Source organism: Vanessa cardui, chromosome 25 (genome assembly GCF_905220365.1).
Source record: "Vanessa cardui chromosome 25, ilVanCard2.1, whole genome shotgun sequence".
Lineage (NCBI taxonomy): Eukaryota > Metazoa > Arthropoda > Insecta > Lepidoptera > Nymphalidae > Vanessa > Vanessa cardui.
Window position 1 is genome coordinate 4137777 of NC_061147.1, and position 19461 is coordinate 4157237.

The 19461-nt window shown below is 31.3% G+C and overlaps 1 protein-coding gene across 3 annotated transcripts in view; it reads left to right on the forward strand.

The window, feature by feature from the left end:
* Positions 1-3529: 3529 nt before the first annotated feature.
* The window catches only part of LOC124540529 (IQ motif and SEC7 domain-containing protein 1), a 184569-nt gene continuing 168637 nt past the window's right edge, over positions 3530-19461 (forward strand). For all 3 annotated transcript variants that reach the window (XM_047118171.1, XM_047118172.1, XM_047118177.1), the window contains exon 1: positions 3530-3782. The gene's annotated coding sequence lies outside the window, so the exon portion shown is untranslated. The remainder of the gene's footprint in view (positions 3783-19461) is intronic.

Consider the following 19461-nt stretch of genomic DNA (forward strand, 5'->3'; position numbering starts at 1 on the left):
GGCATTGGGCAAACATATTTCAGTACTTGTAATTGGTTGTAGGGCTTGGTGCAACACCTTAGGTATCACCCTATTCTGCAGATATTATATTGAAAGGCGAGAGCGAATGTATCTACAGATACCAGGAATATAACATTTTGATTCCTGAGGTTGGCGTCGCCTTGGCGGAATGGCTAACATATCTTATAGAGAAAGATCCCAGTGCCCACAGACCTACGTCATTTTAGAAAATGCTGAAATTTTGAGGATTTCTAATCTACTATGTAGTTTAGACAGTTCGCGCTATCTGTGCAAGGGTATACGCATAATGTGTAGTAATGACGTAGGTCTGGGGGCACTGGGATCTTGGACTATTGGTGTCTAAGGGTGTTGTTGACTAGTTACTATCAGGTCCGTCCAGGTACTTATAAAAAGAAATTATAGAACGCCACAAAAATAGGTATAGCATCGGCAAAATTCGTAATACCGATCACATCCGAATTAACTACTGTATCCCAAATTATCAATATTATTTTCTTATGTGAATATGATCTTTACACAAATGTAATAACTTATAATATCCTATGACTTCATGTATTTGTCAATTTAACACGTCGATTTACACGCACTTGCTCTCTTGGGTTGAACTGACGCGGGAATCTATAGCGACGAATAGCGTCGAATGGCGCTACAGTGAGCTAATTCTATTCCTTGTATAAATCGGCAGTAATCGGTTTTATTGAATTTGTCGATGTTACATCTAAGTTGTGACGAACTATACTATGATTAAACATTAACACGTCATTTTTATTTCGATGCAGCTATACGACGTAGTACGGTAGTTTAAATTGGCACTCACTGGCTACCTTATAATGTATCTTGGGCTCTATACGGTCAGTAATTTAACATATAATTTAGATAGGTATTAAAAACTCATACTTGGTTAACCTCGCTTTCGCAAGTCAACCGCACAATATCAATCGGAGTTATAAAAATAATAATAAATAGTTTTAAAGTTATATTTAACTGTATAGCCGCCTAGCGATATAAAAAGTCGCAGGATCCAGACTCTGTGGACTATTGTCTTCATAACACAAGCGATAAGCTAAAAAGGAAAGGTAAATAAGAATAATACTTACTTCTTGTAAAGAAAAGTAAAGTAACAGCCTGTATATTTCCCACTGCTGGGCTAAGGCCTCCACCTCCATTAAGGAGAGGGTTTGGAACATATTCCACCACGCTGTTGCAACGCCGGTTGAATGCACAGGTGGCAGAATTTCGATGAAATTAGACACATGCAGGTTTCTTCACGATGTTTTCCTTCACCACTGAGAACGAGAAGAATTATAAACACAAATTAAGCACACATATGTCGCAGTGCTTGCCTGGATTTGAACCCGAAGTCATCTGTTAAGATGCACGCTTTCTAACCACTGGGCCATCTCAGCTCATGGGGAAATTGTTACTATTCTTAAAAAAATGTAGTACATATATATACGTACATTAGAAAGAGAGAGAAAGTCGCCTGGATATCCCCTTGTCATTATGAGTGACCCTCTTTGCCTCTGTTCTCTCTACTACAAGCCCCTTAAAAGAACTTCATTTCAATAATATCAATACGAAAAAAATCGTTTTGATTTGTACAATTTTAAATAATACACAAAAACAAAGTTACACATAAATACTAAGATATAAGTTATGATATTGAAAACATGAATATCATACATTTTTTAAACATGCGTGAATTGTAATTCAATTTAAAGTTGTTTGTTGTGATGTTTTCCATTATACGGTGAATAAATAATTTTGGATCCAAAGAAATATATATAACTTGGATCTCAGTCATTCTACTCATAAATACATATGAAATCAATGATATTCTAATAAAAAGATATGTCATATCTGTTTATTAGAATATCATCCCATACTAAACACCGTGACCGTTTATTTTACATTTCGTTATAAGTAAAAAGGATAGCTTGATAAAAACAATAAGTAAAAGGGACAATTAGATGTTTTAATTACGCAAAACGTATTATTACGTAATTATGATGTGTTATAACGTATTACTACGTAAAACGACTACAGGCAAACGTCCCAATTAGGACGTTTTCTAGTCTTCACTTTTTGTTCACTAGAACATCATTGTATGATTTGTATGAAATGGAAACTGTATTTTCAATATTTTTTTTAAATGTGTTTTTTTTAACTATTTATTTCCTTAACAAAATAAATAATTCTTGTTGTATTGTTGTTCTGTTATTTTGTAGAACCATTGTTCCTTCAATAAGTAAAAGTCCAAGTTACCTATTACATGTGGGTGTCTAATATCGTGTATAAGAAGTATAAGAATGCCTTAGTCCGTGACGCCGCATTGACTCCATATCCACTAATTATCACGTCTGAGCCGATAGATAGAGATATTTTCCTTTTTTCTTTTTTCTATTCATCCACTTAATAACATTCTTCACGCCGTGGAAACGAATGGAGTGGAGTCGGTAATGTAAACTAAAATTAAAACGCTGAGCTTAGACGTCACTACATTTCTTTTTTTTTTCTAAAATAATAACGCATGTGTATGATATGATAAGGAATGATACCATAGACAATTTAATAAAAACTTTCTGTCTTAAATCTTTTAAATAAAATTCGAATTTCGAACAATTAGGTACGTCACTAGTTTTAAAAAATATACTAGCTGACAACGTATTAATAGATAAAAAATGTGCTATAAATAACTTCTCAATGTCTTTCCAAGTACAATTCGCGCCTACGACCCAGCGGTCATTTCTAGCGGAAGTGAACGAAACCGTTCAGTTCTGGTTCCAGCCGTTTTTTTATCATTAACCTCCTCCCGAAAACTTTACGATCCCAAAAAGTTAAAAAAAAGTGTGATTGTAGGATAGGATTGTAGTTGTGATGGGAACTGCCCGTAGCGTTAAATAAACTTTGTTAAGGCTATAGATTTATTAGCACTTTACTCGGTCAGGTTTTCCATGTCAGTTTTAAAATAAAATAATAAATAAAAGGTATCCTTAGAGTTGAGTTACTTGGTAATATATTTTGATAATTAAAAGCAGGTAAACTACGGTAATAATTATATTCATATTAATGTTATAAATAAATATATACTATTTGATTTATAATAAAAATAACAAAAAATACCTAATCTGTAAGTTTTTATTTTAGTTTGTAACAATCTAAGTATAAAATCAATACGAAGATTATAATTAAACAAATAAGTTTATGCTAAAAGCGCCATCTCTTGAGTAGTGAGATTACTAGAAGGTATTCTTTCAAATTCATTTTAAATAAGTTCGAGTGTTGTCTAACAGATGTCATCCTATATTTGGATTTAACGAGTTCGAATTAGTTACCGTATCATCTAAAAGATGGCGCTAATATAATACGACCATAAAGAATGCTTTTATAAATGTAAGAAGTTCTAAGCATAGTAATGACATTTTTATTTAGTAGGGTAATATAAGAAATAATCTCGTAGCGCTGTAGTCAATACAGAACAAAGCGCGTGTCTATGGTCCGATTTGTTCAATTTCTGACAGTCAGTTACTGCTTCTATTGGAAGCGGTTTGTGTCGTTTGTGCGAAATACATTTCTCGTGTAGATGCTATTTGTTTTTTTAAATGTTGTGACTGACATTGATACAAAATTGTGGGTTTGTTTATCTCAAGTTTAAGTGAAGTGATTTAGGTGTTGTTAAGTTAACATTTTTGTGTTAAAAACATGCTGTAGTAGTCAAAAATCGTCTGTGTTAAGCCAAGTTTGCCGGCTGTCTTGTTATGGTGAGTACAATCGATATTTACCCCCTTTTATTCGGGATCGTGCAGCTTTTTGGTTTTTAACACGCTTCAGGACTTTTTGTTACATATTTTCGACCATATTTCATAACGACACATACCGTAAATAGCGTTTATTTCTTGTGTTATTAAGCGCATGATTACGTCCGATTTACATCGTTTACTGTCTTCAAACATTCAAGTTATTTCTTTCTATTGCATTATTAGTGGTTCTGGCCAATTAACTAACTAGTAGATTCGCAAGATCGATTGGAAGTATGCTAGAGAAGTTTTATTTTTTGTTTATCTTTACAGTTGTATTTCTTTTCTGTTGCCATAATGAATAATTAAAATAACTTTCTCATACTTAACTGTATGTCTTAATATGGTAAGATTTTATGACGTATAAACAAAGGAGATTGTTTACTTGATTATATTTTTAATTTATACTTTTGTAAGACAAGGTACCGGAAACATTTTATGACTAATTTTATTGTCAGATGAACAATTCATATAAGAATACAACTAGTTTTTAATTTCGGGATGTATAGTTTTTTTTTTGTTGCCTAATCTTTTTGAAAAAAAAAAAGTAAAACTCAAAGTGTAGTTCCATAAAATTTAAAAGTTAGTAAGCAACTAAGCAACAAGCATTTGACTACAAAATACTTTGAAGAGAAAAAGTAATACTTAACATAATTAAAACACATACATACCTATTAATTAAAATGATAAAAGTATTATAATTCTTCACATAGTTGCCACAATTAGTAAAAAAAATATATTTTATCTGTGGTAAATTATAAGTAATTAATTATAATGACATTTGTTTTATTGAATTGTCGATTGAAATGATTACCTCAAGTTAAGTTAATCATATTATTGTTTAATAACAATGTTAAACATAAGATACACTACTGACATAATTTATATTCAAAATTAGAATGTTATTAATTACTATTGATAATATTATACTGTTTATTTAAGGGTTAAAATAAATGCATTCAAAATAAGGTTGAAAAATTATCGATTTTAATCTAATTCATATTAAAGATATATGAAAAGTTCATTAACACAATAAAACTTGCAAGTAAATGCTATTAAACAAAAGTTATATTAATTAAGTGTTTTTATAAATAGAAATACATGATCAATTTAAATGATGTAACTCAATAGTAAAATAATTTAATTAATTCTCATTTAAAACTTTGCATTATAAATTGATTTATTGTTTAATATGAGTAACAATTGACTCTAAATGAGTCATAAGTGTTGAATATATTATAATAATTCACCACTTGATAGGCAAAATCACTTTTTATATTATTAAATAGACACATTTTGATTATGTTGTATCCAGTTTATGAAATAAAGTGACTGTACCGAATTCAAATAATATTATCTTTTTGTTAATTTAATGCTGTTTCTTTCTAGTGTACGGTGCTAAGAAAATTATAGGAAGTTTCTTTGGATCTGATATATTTTTTTAATTCAAATATTGTGCACAGCCAGTATTACTGTATAATGTTAATTATACAAAATAATGACACCCAAATTGTCTTTGACATAATTAAAAAAAAAAGATTGATAATGATTATAAAAAAAAAGTTATATTGTAAGTGTACTTTCATTATTGTTATATAGTATAAGGTATATCGTTTCACTTATGTTTTATGGCTACTGTGCTGTCGGCGATGTGATTACGATATACCCCTTCATGATAGGGATGCCTCATCTTTCCGATGCATGTCGACGTTCAACGATAAATAACATATGTGAAATCGATCGAACTACGTTTACGATATACTTAAACAATGAAAGTTTATTAATTAGTATTATTTTATTTAATAGTTAAATCTATCGATACTTTTTATAAAATTGCTTAACAATCAGAAATTGTAACGCGAAAGTAATATTAAGTAAATTAGACACTAAAGTTATACTTTGTTATTCGAAAAGTGTACATAGTTTATATAAAATTATTCCAATTCGTAGAAACAGACAATGTATAGAGTATTAAGTAAAATAAACTAGTGCAGTAAAAGACGGTTGACTGATTTACGATTTAGATATAGCACAGATAAAGAATCATTGTAACATGAATCCGTTGAGGCATTATAAATACGTACTTGTGCTTCTTGTTGTGAATAAAATGTTTACATAGATTATATTTATTCTATGCACAGTAAAAAAACAGACGACGATTAATGGCTGCCTTTAATATTCTCATTAAATGTATGTATATGTAAGTCACGTCCTAGAAATTAAACAGGTACTAATTTAATATTTTATTCTTTAACTAGCGACCCGCCCCGACTTCACACGGGTACAATACTGATACTAAATATACTAAAGAGTTTGTTTGTTTACATAGCATTAGAAACTTTTAAAATTATCAGTGTTTCTTTATATTGTTCAAGTATCATACATAAAAACCTTTCACACAAATCACTCTATTTATTGAAAAAAAAAAAAACATTAAAATCCGTTACGTAATTTTAAAGATACATACATAGGAACAACCAGCGGTAAGCGACTTTGTTTTATACTATGTAATGAAGATCTAAGGATGAAAAACACTCGTCAATGTTTCACAGTTAAAGATCTCGTCTCTTGTTTTAGAAAAAAGGTTTTATTACTATTGTCTTTCATATTTAATGTAACCTTCGCTATAATCAACTTCAAATTAATTTCACAGCAACTTTGTCTAGCTGTTTCACAAATAACCTTATAAAATTTTTAATCTTTCAAATATAATACAATGGATAAAATATAATCAAAGTTATATTTTCGAGCTCATTTACTGTAACTAATTACCGAGAAACTGGTGAATAAGAGAAAACAGCTCTCTAGATAAGTTTAAGAGATAATCTAAAATTAGTATTCCTTTAGCGTTCAGAGCAACGCCCTAAGCTTGTACTTTATTTTTTATCTGTCACACATGTGGCGAAACACTGTTTACATGTACACACACACATACACACACAAACACCACATATGGAATTGAACCATATCGTGACGTCACATGCCTCATTCATTCCCGTCTTTATAATAGAAGATCCAACGGCCGTAAGCTCTGTTAGGTGGTTTATCTTGATTTTTGATGTTATAACATCTTTTAGTATGTAGTAGTAGTCATGTTGAATTTTATTTTGACTAGAGTAGAGACTAATACTATTCTATTTATATAGTTAGTATGTAAAACTTATTCCATTTACTAGGTGGCGAGGCTTTGTGCAAGCCCGTCTAGGTAGATACTATACACTCATCACTACTACCTTCAAAGCTAAGCAGTACTTAGTATTGTTGTTTTCTGATTTAATGGATGAGTAAGTCAGTGTAGGCACAAGGGCCATAACATCTTGGTTTCCAAGACTCCGTAAGAATTTGTATATCGCCATTGACTACGAGCGGTTATAACAAACAACATTTGACATTAAATTATATTTTATCTATGATATTAATTATGGATTTGCGAAAAAAATTGTACACATCGACGAAGGCGATGTCGGAATTTTGGAAATAAAATTAAAGTTGAAATGTGTAGCTAAGTGTAATTAGATATGAGGATAAGATACAATATATTAATCAATAACTATAGTATAGTAGCGTACTATATAGTTGAGCTATTAGCATATTGCATGGAACACGTAAAATATAGGCCTGTTTATTTCTTTTTTATTTAATTAGGCTATAGTATTTGAGCATGTATGCATGTTGATGCAGTTATCTTAAATTTCTTAATATTGGAACGTGAACTTATCCCTCCCTTTTCATCGTTGAAATATTTTTATATTTTTAATTTCAATATACATTTAGATGTATGTATGTATGTAATGCCTAATTACTGTCTAAGTCCGCATCAAAATCCGTTACATAATTTTAATCTTAGACTTTTTTTTATACTATGTACTGATTATTAATTTCTCTGAGGAGGTCAAGTTCATAGTCAGAAAATTACAATTTAATATATTTTCAAGTGTAACGTTAACCCGGCAAAAGTGAAAATACCCTCATTTTCAAACGACGCGTCATGTTTGAATCGACTTCAGAATTGCGACAGTGTTTATTCCGAGACGTTGATCTCGAAGGAGAAAAGGACCACGATCTCGGTCATTGTCATTTACTTTAAGTGTACGTTTATAAAGCCGGTGACACACTTTATGATGTATGCACACGGTGACTTAAACTCTAAACACGCGCTTTTAAACGATATAACTTATACTTTTAATAGCGTTGCTATCTTTCTGTGACGTAACAATATCAAAGAAATATATACTTATCTAGTTATATAAATTAATATTTGATTCATCGAGTATATTTAAAATAATCCAACGTATTATTTACAATAAAAATAAATGCACAGGTTACGTCACACAACTACTAGTTTTTTATTATTAAGTATACTATTCTCTTATATATGTGTATGTGTATATAATGCTTACTAGTACTTACTATCTAAATGCCTTCGGTGCAATTATATATTGTGAGTCTAGGTTGTAAGACAAATGACGAAGTCCTACAATCGATAAATATTCTAATATTGGACTAAAGGAAGAAAGAGATGTAAGCATGTAAGTTGTTGAACTGCATCTGTAATGTCTCTTTCTCTTTCTTGACGCTTGCCAACACGTTGGCTTTGGATAGTACGGGAATAGAGGAAACACACCTATGTACACACTTGTCAATAATATTTTCCCGTGCACATGGGTAGTCCCGTTGAAACGGTCGCGTTAGTCGAATTTGGTCAGGGGTACCTCGAACCAATATGATTATCTTTTTATATTTCGACCCGCCCGTGCTTAGCACGAGTGCAATGCTGATACAAAATATGTCTGACTGTCTGACTGTAGTGTTCGAAGACTTTTACAATTATGTTATTTTGATCTATCTCGTAGGGTTTGCAATGTAAGCGCAAAAGATGTGTTTAATTACGACACCACTTTAGAAACCTGTAAAACTATCAGTGTTTCTCTACTATATTTTGTATGTATTATACATGTCAACTTTATTCTTAAATTAATCTATTAAAAAAAAAACGAATTAAAATCAGTTGTGTAATTTTAAAGATCTAAGCATACGTAGAGACGGACAGCGTTAAGCGACTTTGTTTTATTCTATTTAATAATACAGAGTATTGGGTAATTAAGTGTATTTCTTCGATTTCTATAAATTAATCAAATTAAATTCAACGCGTTATAAGCATGTGCAAATATCATACATCAATCATACCTAATTAGCTAACGGTGGTTTTCAGCAATACCTTGTTCTCTCTGTACCGTAACGGTATTGATAAAGAGTTGGCCAAAGTACGTTTTGTGAAATTGTTCGATTCGGAAATCATATTAATCATCGCAAAGGTTTTAGTAGATGAGATTTAGCATTACCGTTTTATTTGTGAGGTACTCTTTCATCAGATTCTACCGCCAAACAACACAGGCACAAGAGACATAACATCTTAGTTTCCAATGTCATTAGCGTATTGGTGCGATGTAAGGTTATTATTTCTTACATCGTCGATGTCCATGGGCGGTGGTGACCCCTTGTATAAGAAAGTACAGTTCCCAGTTCTTCTAAGATGTCCAGAGTTCTTAGATCTTTGCTTGAAAAAAAGGTTTTCCATGAATAGAGCTCATGTATCATGACCTACAATTCGGTTAAGCACCACTGGCTTTATAGTGCTTAATTTGTGTTTATAATCCATCTCTGCTCATCGGTTAAAAAACTACGTGAAAAAACTAACATGACGAATGAAAGTCGGTAACATATGTATGTATGCAACCCGAACTAGACCAGCGAGGTAGAACAGACTACAAACCTCTTTAAGCGAAGAGGTGCTTCTGATAATTCTTTATTCAATTAGGCTCATATAAGCACTTCTCAATCAATGTTAGTGTTGAATCCTAGTAATATTATAAATGCGAAAGTTTGTAAGTATGGATGTATGTAGCTTTGTTACACTTTAACGAAGGAACTACTAGTTTACATTTGAGAATAACACATAGACTACAATTTATAAAGATATTATGTAATTTGGTCATAATATCTAAAGATACATATCTAGTATCCGTGTGTGGCCGGGGCGGGTCGCTAGTTAAATATAAAGCTACCACCGGATACTACCGAACGAAGAACGGTCAAGAAACTCAGTAATTACTATTTATGCTGAGGGAAGTGAGTTAATAACTAGTATGAAAAATAACAAGTGTAGTGTATCTATAACTTTATTGTTTAACTCTTGTGTAAATGATACTTTAGTTAGACACGATCAGACCGGAACAGTTTCGATTTTGTTTGCAAATGACCTAGATATGAGCTCCTACAGTTCCTAAGTCAGCTTAGTCTGATATATAGTCTTTTAAATAAACTGTGCATTTTTTTTATTCATACGATTAGCTATTAATCATAAATTAATTTATACCAACATTAAATGAATGAAAAAGTAACTCTGTCTGTTACCTTTTCACGCTTAAACATCTAAAGCGTTTTAGATGGAATTTGCTATGGGGATAGTTTGAGTTCTGGGGAAGGAAGGCTTTTAGAAGTAGCGCGCACTGGTAACTTTTGTCTCGGTGACTGTTTCGTCACTCTTGTCAAGTCCGTGAATATGTACAGATGCAGACACAAATGTCACGTCGTAATGTGCGCGCACCTCCATACATATTCATGGACTCGACAGGAGTGACGAAACAGTCACCGTGACAAAAGTTACCAGTGCGCGCTAGTTCTTACGGAGGAGGTAAAAATAATAAATGAAAGTAAATAATGTTCGTACTAGTAAAGCATCAGGTTAATCTATTAATACATATAATTATATTTTGATAAGTAAATAAAAGCAAGATTCCATTTTTTATATTGTATATTGCGGTTTCATTGTTAGAAGTTCTCGCACAAACAATTGAGTATATTTATTTAATTTTGAACGAGCTCTAGAAAACCCTAGACGTAACAGGATAAATAGTCGCTTGTAATAAGTAAATAACCTTGACTCGTTATGAATAATAGGTATTTATTTATTAACTAGCTGTGCCCGCGACCTTGTACGTGTTTGAATTTAGTAAAATAATGATATTATTGTAGCCCAAGTTACTCCCTATTATATAAGTTATCTGACAGTGAAAATCCCGTCAAAATTGGTCCAGCTGTTCAAGAGGTTAGCCGGAACAAACAGACAGACAGATCGACAAAAATTGTAAAAAAATGTTAATTTGTAAATGTACCATGTGTAGATACGTATATATTACAAACAGACACTTCAATTTTATTACATGTATAAGTAGATATAGGTATTACCAATAAGTCACTTATAAATATATTTCGTCGTTAACCGACTTCAAAAAAGGTGCGTTCCTCATTGGCTGTTATATTATTATGCTAGTTGTAGTTGTATTGATTGGACCAGAGTTGTCTCAAGGTGTGCTGGGGCCATTAAACATCTATGAATTTGGGGCCCTTTTCGTACATACTACATGTACATATAATTTCCTGATGAGCATGTCTATAGCTTTCTAATTTTAATATCGATTATTATCGTCAGCCTACTAGTCTAATAGTGTCCTAAATAGGTGTACCGTTCAGCTTCCAAGCTGGTTTCCAAAACCACAACGCTGATTTTCAATAGTACCCTATGTATTTTGTCATCAATATATGTGTATTATACAAATGACATTCCTATATTTAATAACAGATTAAAACAAATAAGTACTGCTAACGGCTCGCCCCGGTTTCGCTCGTGTGGACATACGTTTTTTTTGACGTCGATCTGTAGATCTGTAAAAAAGTAATATTCAACCCATTGTTTTATTATATTGGGCTTGCCTATTTAGCTATTAGTGAAAACCGCATTAAAACCCGCTCAGTAATGTTGGAGTATATCGTGAACATACAGACATACATGCGGCCGGGGGACTTTGTTTTATAATATGTAGTGATTATAGATACAGATAAATAATAATTTATAAGCTTCTATTTTCAAATACCAAAAAATAAAATCCCGTTTACACGACATATCTACATTTTATAATTACATATAATTATAAATAAAGCTATTAAATTTATCCGCTGTAACATCACAGAGGTACTATTAAGGTTTATCGAGTAATATAACATATAATTTTAAAATATGGCGTATTAAAACATAATTGTATGAAGCGATCACCGCCCCCTATAAACCTAGCCTACCCGATGCACTAGCCCTGTGCGTTTGTTTTTCTTTTGCACTCTTTCGCACTATTTATAATAAATATAAAAAAGGTTTTATCATAGTTTTTGTATACGTATAATATAAGAACTAAACTGAACGTTAATAAAAAAAGATGTGGTGAAAACTAGAAACTATATATCGAATTGTAATAGTGTTATACATATACCTGTGTATATTTATATTTGTTTTATACTAGTGTGGTCTATTCTAAGATATATTGCCTGTTTTTTTTCATACTGTGTATCACCGCAGCCCCTCGTAGCTAATTTCATATCGGTCAACATATATTGCTCGTGAAGTATCTCTTTATATATAAAACGAAGTCGCTTCTCGAAGTGTGTACGCTAATATGTTTTAAACAATGTAACATATTTTAATGTGTTTTTCATCAATATTCAAGAAGTTAATAATACATGAATTAATTAGAATATAGCGAATACTTACCTAGCTGGAACAAAATATTGTTTTTTTAATGTGTGCTTTTCAATTTAAAAGTTGTTGTATTATACAGACCCCTAAAGTACCCGTGTCAAGTCGGGATTGATAGCTAGTTAATATTATAGACGCTTGAGAGCACGAACGACAGGACAGATTCTTATTAGTTTAGTATAATCGATTGAATCGTTTGTTTTGAAACATAAGTTTACGTCGACGTAGTATTTTAGATTGCATATATTTAGTTGGATTGATTAGTTACTTGACCTACAATTTTGTTCCGTTATTGAAAAGGCAACTACAGCTTAATTAGAAGTTCACCTAAGTTATTAACTACCTAAGTGGAACGATCTCTTAATATTCAGGAAGACTAGATGAAACAATTCCATCTTCAGAAGATGTAGTACGATAAGTTCAATGTCCACACTCAAACTATTATCTTAACCGAAAATATTTCTAATATGGCGCCGGTGCCTAATTCGGTAACAGCGTAAAAGGTATGGTTTTTGTTTACTACAACCATAGTTCCGTATATACGATGTGGTCATACCATTTTAGCATAGTTAAAACATAAGCTACAAAAGGAATACATTAAAAATGTTCACAACGTTAGTAAATGTTTTTGTCATTGTCAAATAATACAGAATTAAAAGGACGTTTGTAAACTTGAGTGCTAAAGACTATTAAACTTTATTCGAAATAGAAATGACATTTCGTTAATATTAGTTTTTAATAGTATTCGAATTTAATGAAACTGATCATAAGAAGGACTTGTATTCTTTGCTACCATGTACAATAAGTTATTTACATATATCGAGTTTATATATCAAATTAATGCGAAGTAATTCATGAGTCAAGAACCATCCTAACGAATATATAAAAACGGAAATAAAATACTTAACATGTTCATTTCCATTTATGTAACTGTTTTTCTCTTAATAAACATAAAAATTAACCACGTGGGTAAATTCATTATAATAGAATAGAATCGGTACGATCTTGATAATGTAACTAGTTTACAAAGCTTCTGCGAAAGAGGCCGAGCGCTGTTATGGTGCACTACGACCAAAACTACATGCACTTTGATGCTCTCTTAAGATATGACAACATCGGAATAAACATAAACGATTTTACAGCTCAAGGTAATCTGGTTCAGGTGCACAGTGCACCCAATTTGATGAGAGCCATGCGTTTCACAGAGCTAATTAAATCACGTCAGTCCTAAAGAGTTCAGCGTAGGCTGGTTTACTAAACAATGATAATACTGCAACTGTGATAATGACTGTTGCATCATTGGCTTATTCAATTGTGTGATGTTAGTTTAGTCTCTATTGTCATTGACATTCAATTATACTCTGTAATTTAACGGTTGTAACTCGATGGAAAGAAAATACTTACTTATTTATTTTATTAACTAAGTATCTAGTTATTTCGAGTAGGTTTGGATGTGTCTACTACAAATAGGATACCAATAAGGATAGTTAGGTTAGGGCTATATTTATTTATTAGTTAATCCAATAGCTTGTATCAAACTTTAAAACTGGAAAACAATAATATATCTTAATATGATATTGGGATAAGGGTCTGAGTATGACGTAGAAGGTATACCTTGTACGTCATACTCAGAATGACTCTAAATTTTCACGATAAACAGATCAATGTTTCAAAAACGCATAGAGGATAAAACTTACAAACATTAAATAAAGAAAGCATATAAAAATATACACAGGCGTATACATATGAATATGCAAACAAACATTTAACCCATTTAATCAAAAATTGAATTGAACAAGATGGAAAGATTATTGACAAATAGTCTGTTAACATTTACTAAAATGAGTCTTGCTATTTATGTTGAGGAAAAACTTCTGAGATATCTCGCACTTCTGAGTGTATCATATAAATCCACTAGCATAACATAACGCTTTAACAATTATAACTGACAGTATTGATTGATTCTTCATTAAGGGTCAATCAAAAAATTCCTAAGAAAGTCATTCAAGTATTTATCTTACCTTTTGTTATTTGGAAAGAACTATCTCGTTGATAGATTGACGTAATTGGAAAAGTTTTGATTGTTGTGGCTTTGAATACGTAGATAGAAATTGAGAGGATGTTGATTTTAGTTGTTGCTATGCTGTAAGTGATTCGATAGAATTATTTATCTATTATTTATTGCAATAAAATTGCATATGTTATGCCTAAAGAACTAGATATGAGTAAAAGAAACAAAAAACAACTATAAAAGACTACGGCATTCTTAATTCTTAATTGGCAAATGGATGTGCTAAAAAAAACTTCAATCGCGCCTAGTAGTCAAGAAAATTTGACAAGAAACTGTTTGCATGCCATAGTTTTAATGATTCGAGGCAACAAAACCATATTTACTTACTGAAATATTCACTATGAATTCTTAATCAAACCTAGCAATTTAAACTATATACACTGGAACATAGCAAAGGTCACTTTAATTCATAATGAAGAAACAGTTTTCAAAGAGTAGCAGACGTTGCAAAAGGTCGGTGACAAAACTCATCAAGACAATTTTCCAGTCCAGTAATAATTCATTAGGAGCGACGTTGTAAATCGGGGTCAGTAGTTGCCTATCTGTAAGGAGAATTGACTCGATCATCCGTGTTTATCTAAATATTTTGACGGTATCAATGGTTTCCAACACAATACCGAACATTTTGATAGTGGTCTGTTACAACGAAGCTTAAGAAATTTACCATGAAACTATAGGCTAATTATTACCCACTAAGAAAGTCTATATTACATAGTCAAACAGTAACACTCTGTTAAGCCCTATTTCAGATCGTGAGTAGCATGAAAAAAGAAGATTTCGTCTTAGATTCTATTGCTGGCAAAGACATGACGGATATAACTTGTAGCTCATACTTCCTAAAAGTGCCAGTTTATAGTTGTAGACTTATTAATATCAACAGACGAAAAGGGATAGAATAATAAGAAGAGTTGTCTAAAACCGCCAGGATTTTGTCGTAGCAGTTTGTTCTTGTATGAAAAAGTATAAATAGCAAAACATTTAAAAACAACATTGATAAATGTATGTAACCACGTAACAAGAATGTATCTAAAAGCAGAAATGATATTTAATACCCTTATGATGCTTCTACAGCCATCGCTCTTTTATATTTATTATGTGGCGACAAATTTGAAAGGAAAATTTCATTTTCTTACAACGTGGGTGTAAAAGGTTTCAAGATATGACACATTAAGTAATAAACAAGGGTACCAACCGTAGTGACGCAGTTGCGGGCGACCGACTTGTTTCACGATCCAATGGACAATTATTGCAATCTCTTTTCTTTTAATGCCTCCGTATTTTCCAACTGATGCATTTACGGCACATTATAAATAGATCGGTTTTCTCTTGAGAATTATTGTCTACGTCATCTTTATTTTATAATATTTATAAGAGTAATACTTGCTTGTGTTAGGAGTTTTATGTAAGTTTCTTTACTCACACAAATACATGCTCACACACATAGACTTATTACTCTGATTATGGTTTTTGAAGGAACCAGTGAAGCAGTGTTATTACACAGGGGACATCCTATCCTAACTTATCCAATAGTTTCTAAAGCGCTAATGTCTGTGGTCGTATGTGACCTCTCACCATTGAGCCCATTTTCTTCTTTGTCTTCATTATTAAATGATGTTAATGTACCAAAGATGTTATGAAAATGAAATTATTATATAACGAAGAAAGAAAGATAAATACGGAAAATTTAACGAAGCGTTTGATTAAAATCTTAACAAATAGTTCTCCTTAAGTCAATTTAAAATTCAAAGCGTAATGCTTTAACTTTCGCTAAAATTCAACTGTGAATTTTGTAGTTTTGAGAGAAATTTGTAATTCAACTAAAATGTTTTCGCCGCGAAAAGTTTTATTTTTGAACGTCTAGATGTTTATAAACTGTATTAATACTCGACGTATAAATAAAATATGAATTGTTGTACGTGCTTTATTATATATTTATTTGTCTCTTTTGGCCGAATATGTTCTTATGTTTTCCAAAATTTCCAAGAAGATGTACGTTTACTTCGGAGGAAGTAAATGAAAAAAAAGACGCCAATGCTGTTTTTAGTACACGAAGTAGTTGTTCCTATGGCTCAGAAGAAGGAAATAAAGCATTAGAAAAATATACTTGAAAATATCGACTTGTCTAAGGAGCACTCAGATAGTGTAATGGGCAAGGTCCAACAGTGTGAAGTGACCGCGAACACTTCACACTCCGACGCGTCATTATCACAATCGATTTACCTCGTATTTATATTTTAAATGGGACCTGGAGAAAGTATTTTAAGAAATATATTAACAGCTGCAAATTTAATATTAATTTATTAAACCGAGCAAAATATAATTTTCTGTAGAAACTGTGCGTGTAGTGTATTATAGCTAAATATTTATTGAATAGATAAATCATTCTGTGACTTAGATTTTTTTAATGTTTTTTATGCTGAACAAAACTGATGTAAAATTGACATATTCTTTGATTAAATTGTATTTCGTATCTTCGTTAAATTGTATTTCGTTTATAGGCTGTTGTTACAGACTATAAAAATAAACATAATCTCTATTTTTTAAGAATAGAAAGTATGTTATACTAAAAAGGTAGAGATTTCGAATTTACATAATTATTATGCAGGTAATGTTATCACTAACAAATAAATTCAAAAGATTCCACATCAATATAATCTTGATTCTTGGTTTATCAATTAATTACATCTAAGTTTAAATATAATTTTGTTATACGTTGTTTGTATTTAATTGACGTCAAACTCTCGTAAATATTTGTTTCTATCGAAGAAAGTATAATAGAAGTTCTTGGAAGTGAATCTTTAGGTTCTTCATCGTAGTGTTAGTCTTAGCTGAGCCCCAGTACCGAAGTAAAATAAGTAGAAACGAGGTTATTACAAAGTACGCTTTAGCTTATACAGGGTTCTGCGGACGGCGAGGATATGAGACGAGATCTCTTCATAAAGCACACTCAACAGTTCCGGACGCTGGGAACTTTTATGCAATCATCATTTAAGGGGCCAATAATTCCATGTAATACCAAGTACCGATATTATTAAATTTAACACTTGCGGTTTTTGAAATTAATTGTCATCGTTTAAAGTTGTTTGGGATGTATTTTATGCTTTGACAAGTTAGGTTACTTTCATGGTTGAATGGTAATCCTTATAAGAAATATACATTTCAGAGAAGTTTGATAAGTATATCTGCATTAGAAAACCTTTATTTTCGATTCTTAGGAAAAGTTTGTCAGTTCTGAGTTAACGGACAAAAGATTCGGTGGTTTTGTTATTGCTATTTTTAGAGTTTGCTGAATTTAAAATTCCAAATATATGTACATAGGTTGTTACAGAAGGTAACTTAAAATCTGAAATATATGGTCTGCGCCACTAAATTATACCCAGTCGGTTGTCCTGGCAACTATTGATGATAAAAATCATCTACTGAAATCTACCATCGGTAATTCTGAAAGAATATTATGGCATTATTATGTTTCAGTTCATAGAATTTTATATATAAACTATGTATTCCGTATCATAATAGAGGTTATTAAATAATAGTTAAAGTAATTGATGAGGTTAAAGTCGTCTCAACCGTTTACCGACGGGTATGGCGTGAAATTAAATTAACTCTGAAAATTTTAACTAACCGCGAATAATTGCTAAGTTGAATGGTTTCAGACAGTTAAATGCGTTTCAAGGTTTTATTTGAGGTCTTGATTTAATTTAACAGTCAATCGAAATGTAGGTATTAGTAATTAATTGAAGTCATATTGTAATATATGACTGTTCAACTGTCGAGAGAGAAATAAGATTAACTCTCATAACATGTACATAGATCTCTTTAAACGTTGTGATTTTATTTAAATTGCTTTTAACACTTAAAAAGTATAAAATACGCCAGTTTTATTAATATTATAATTTCGTCATAATTATTCTAAAATTTTAATTTATATACGATGTGATTGTATGTTTAATTAAGATTAAAAAAAACGTCTTAATTATAATTCGTGTTAAGAATCAGTTAACTTTGAAAACGAAAGGCAAAAACAATGTCTTATTGTGCGTTGTTTATTAATACAGTCTGATGGCATTGACCTCGATTTACATGATGTACTTCGCATGTATAACGATATCAATGAACTTCCTATCTTCTTCCTTAAATACTTCTCTTCCTCAGAATATTTGTTAAATTAATTATTTTAAATTATCCTTTATGATTAGATTATATATTTTTATTTTATTACCGCTATAGTTTGTCTTTTCTATTTGATCGTGTTGATAGGTCTTCTAATTTAGTAATGTAAACTAGCGATACGACCCGGCTTCGCATTGGTGCAATACTGATACTTAATACACTACTGAATTTGTTTCATTATATTTCATTAGAAACTTCTGAAATCATCAAAGTTTTTTTAAAAAAAAACGCATCAAAATCCATTGCGTAATTTTATAGAACTAAGTATACATACATACGGACAGACAGAGACAGAGATAATGATAAAAAAATGTTGTCTCTTTGTTAAGACTACAGTTATCTGTTAGTCTATTCAATAAGATTTAGGTAATAGTCTTCTAACATTGGAATATCGATAGCACCTAACGATTAGAATAAATAAATCATGAATCAGATCTGAAATTTAAATCAGGAACTAGTTATTTAGCATCGTCATCTCGCAAAATAATCAAATCCGAACTCCCCGTTGGTAAACCCATATTTAGAAGGATCGCTCCCGCTGCCGTCGAGAGCTGGGATCTTGTGAGTTTCGAATTCATCTGAAATAATATCTCGGAAAGTTTGGCAATTTAGAGGGATGTTGTTCTTGCGAATTCTAGTATTTTGATTTACTTTCGATGTTAGAGGAGAATAGTTTTATCTTATTCTAACAGATATATATCGAAAGATATAAGTTTAATTTATAAAGTTCTTGTAAGTAATTTAGATCGAAAATTGTGCCGTGACTGTGACCTCATTCTCGCAAAAAATGTCCTAATTACCAAAATTGAAGA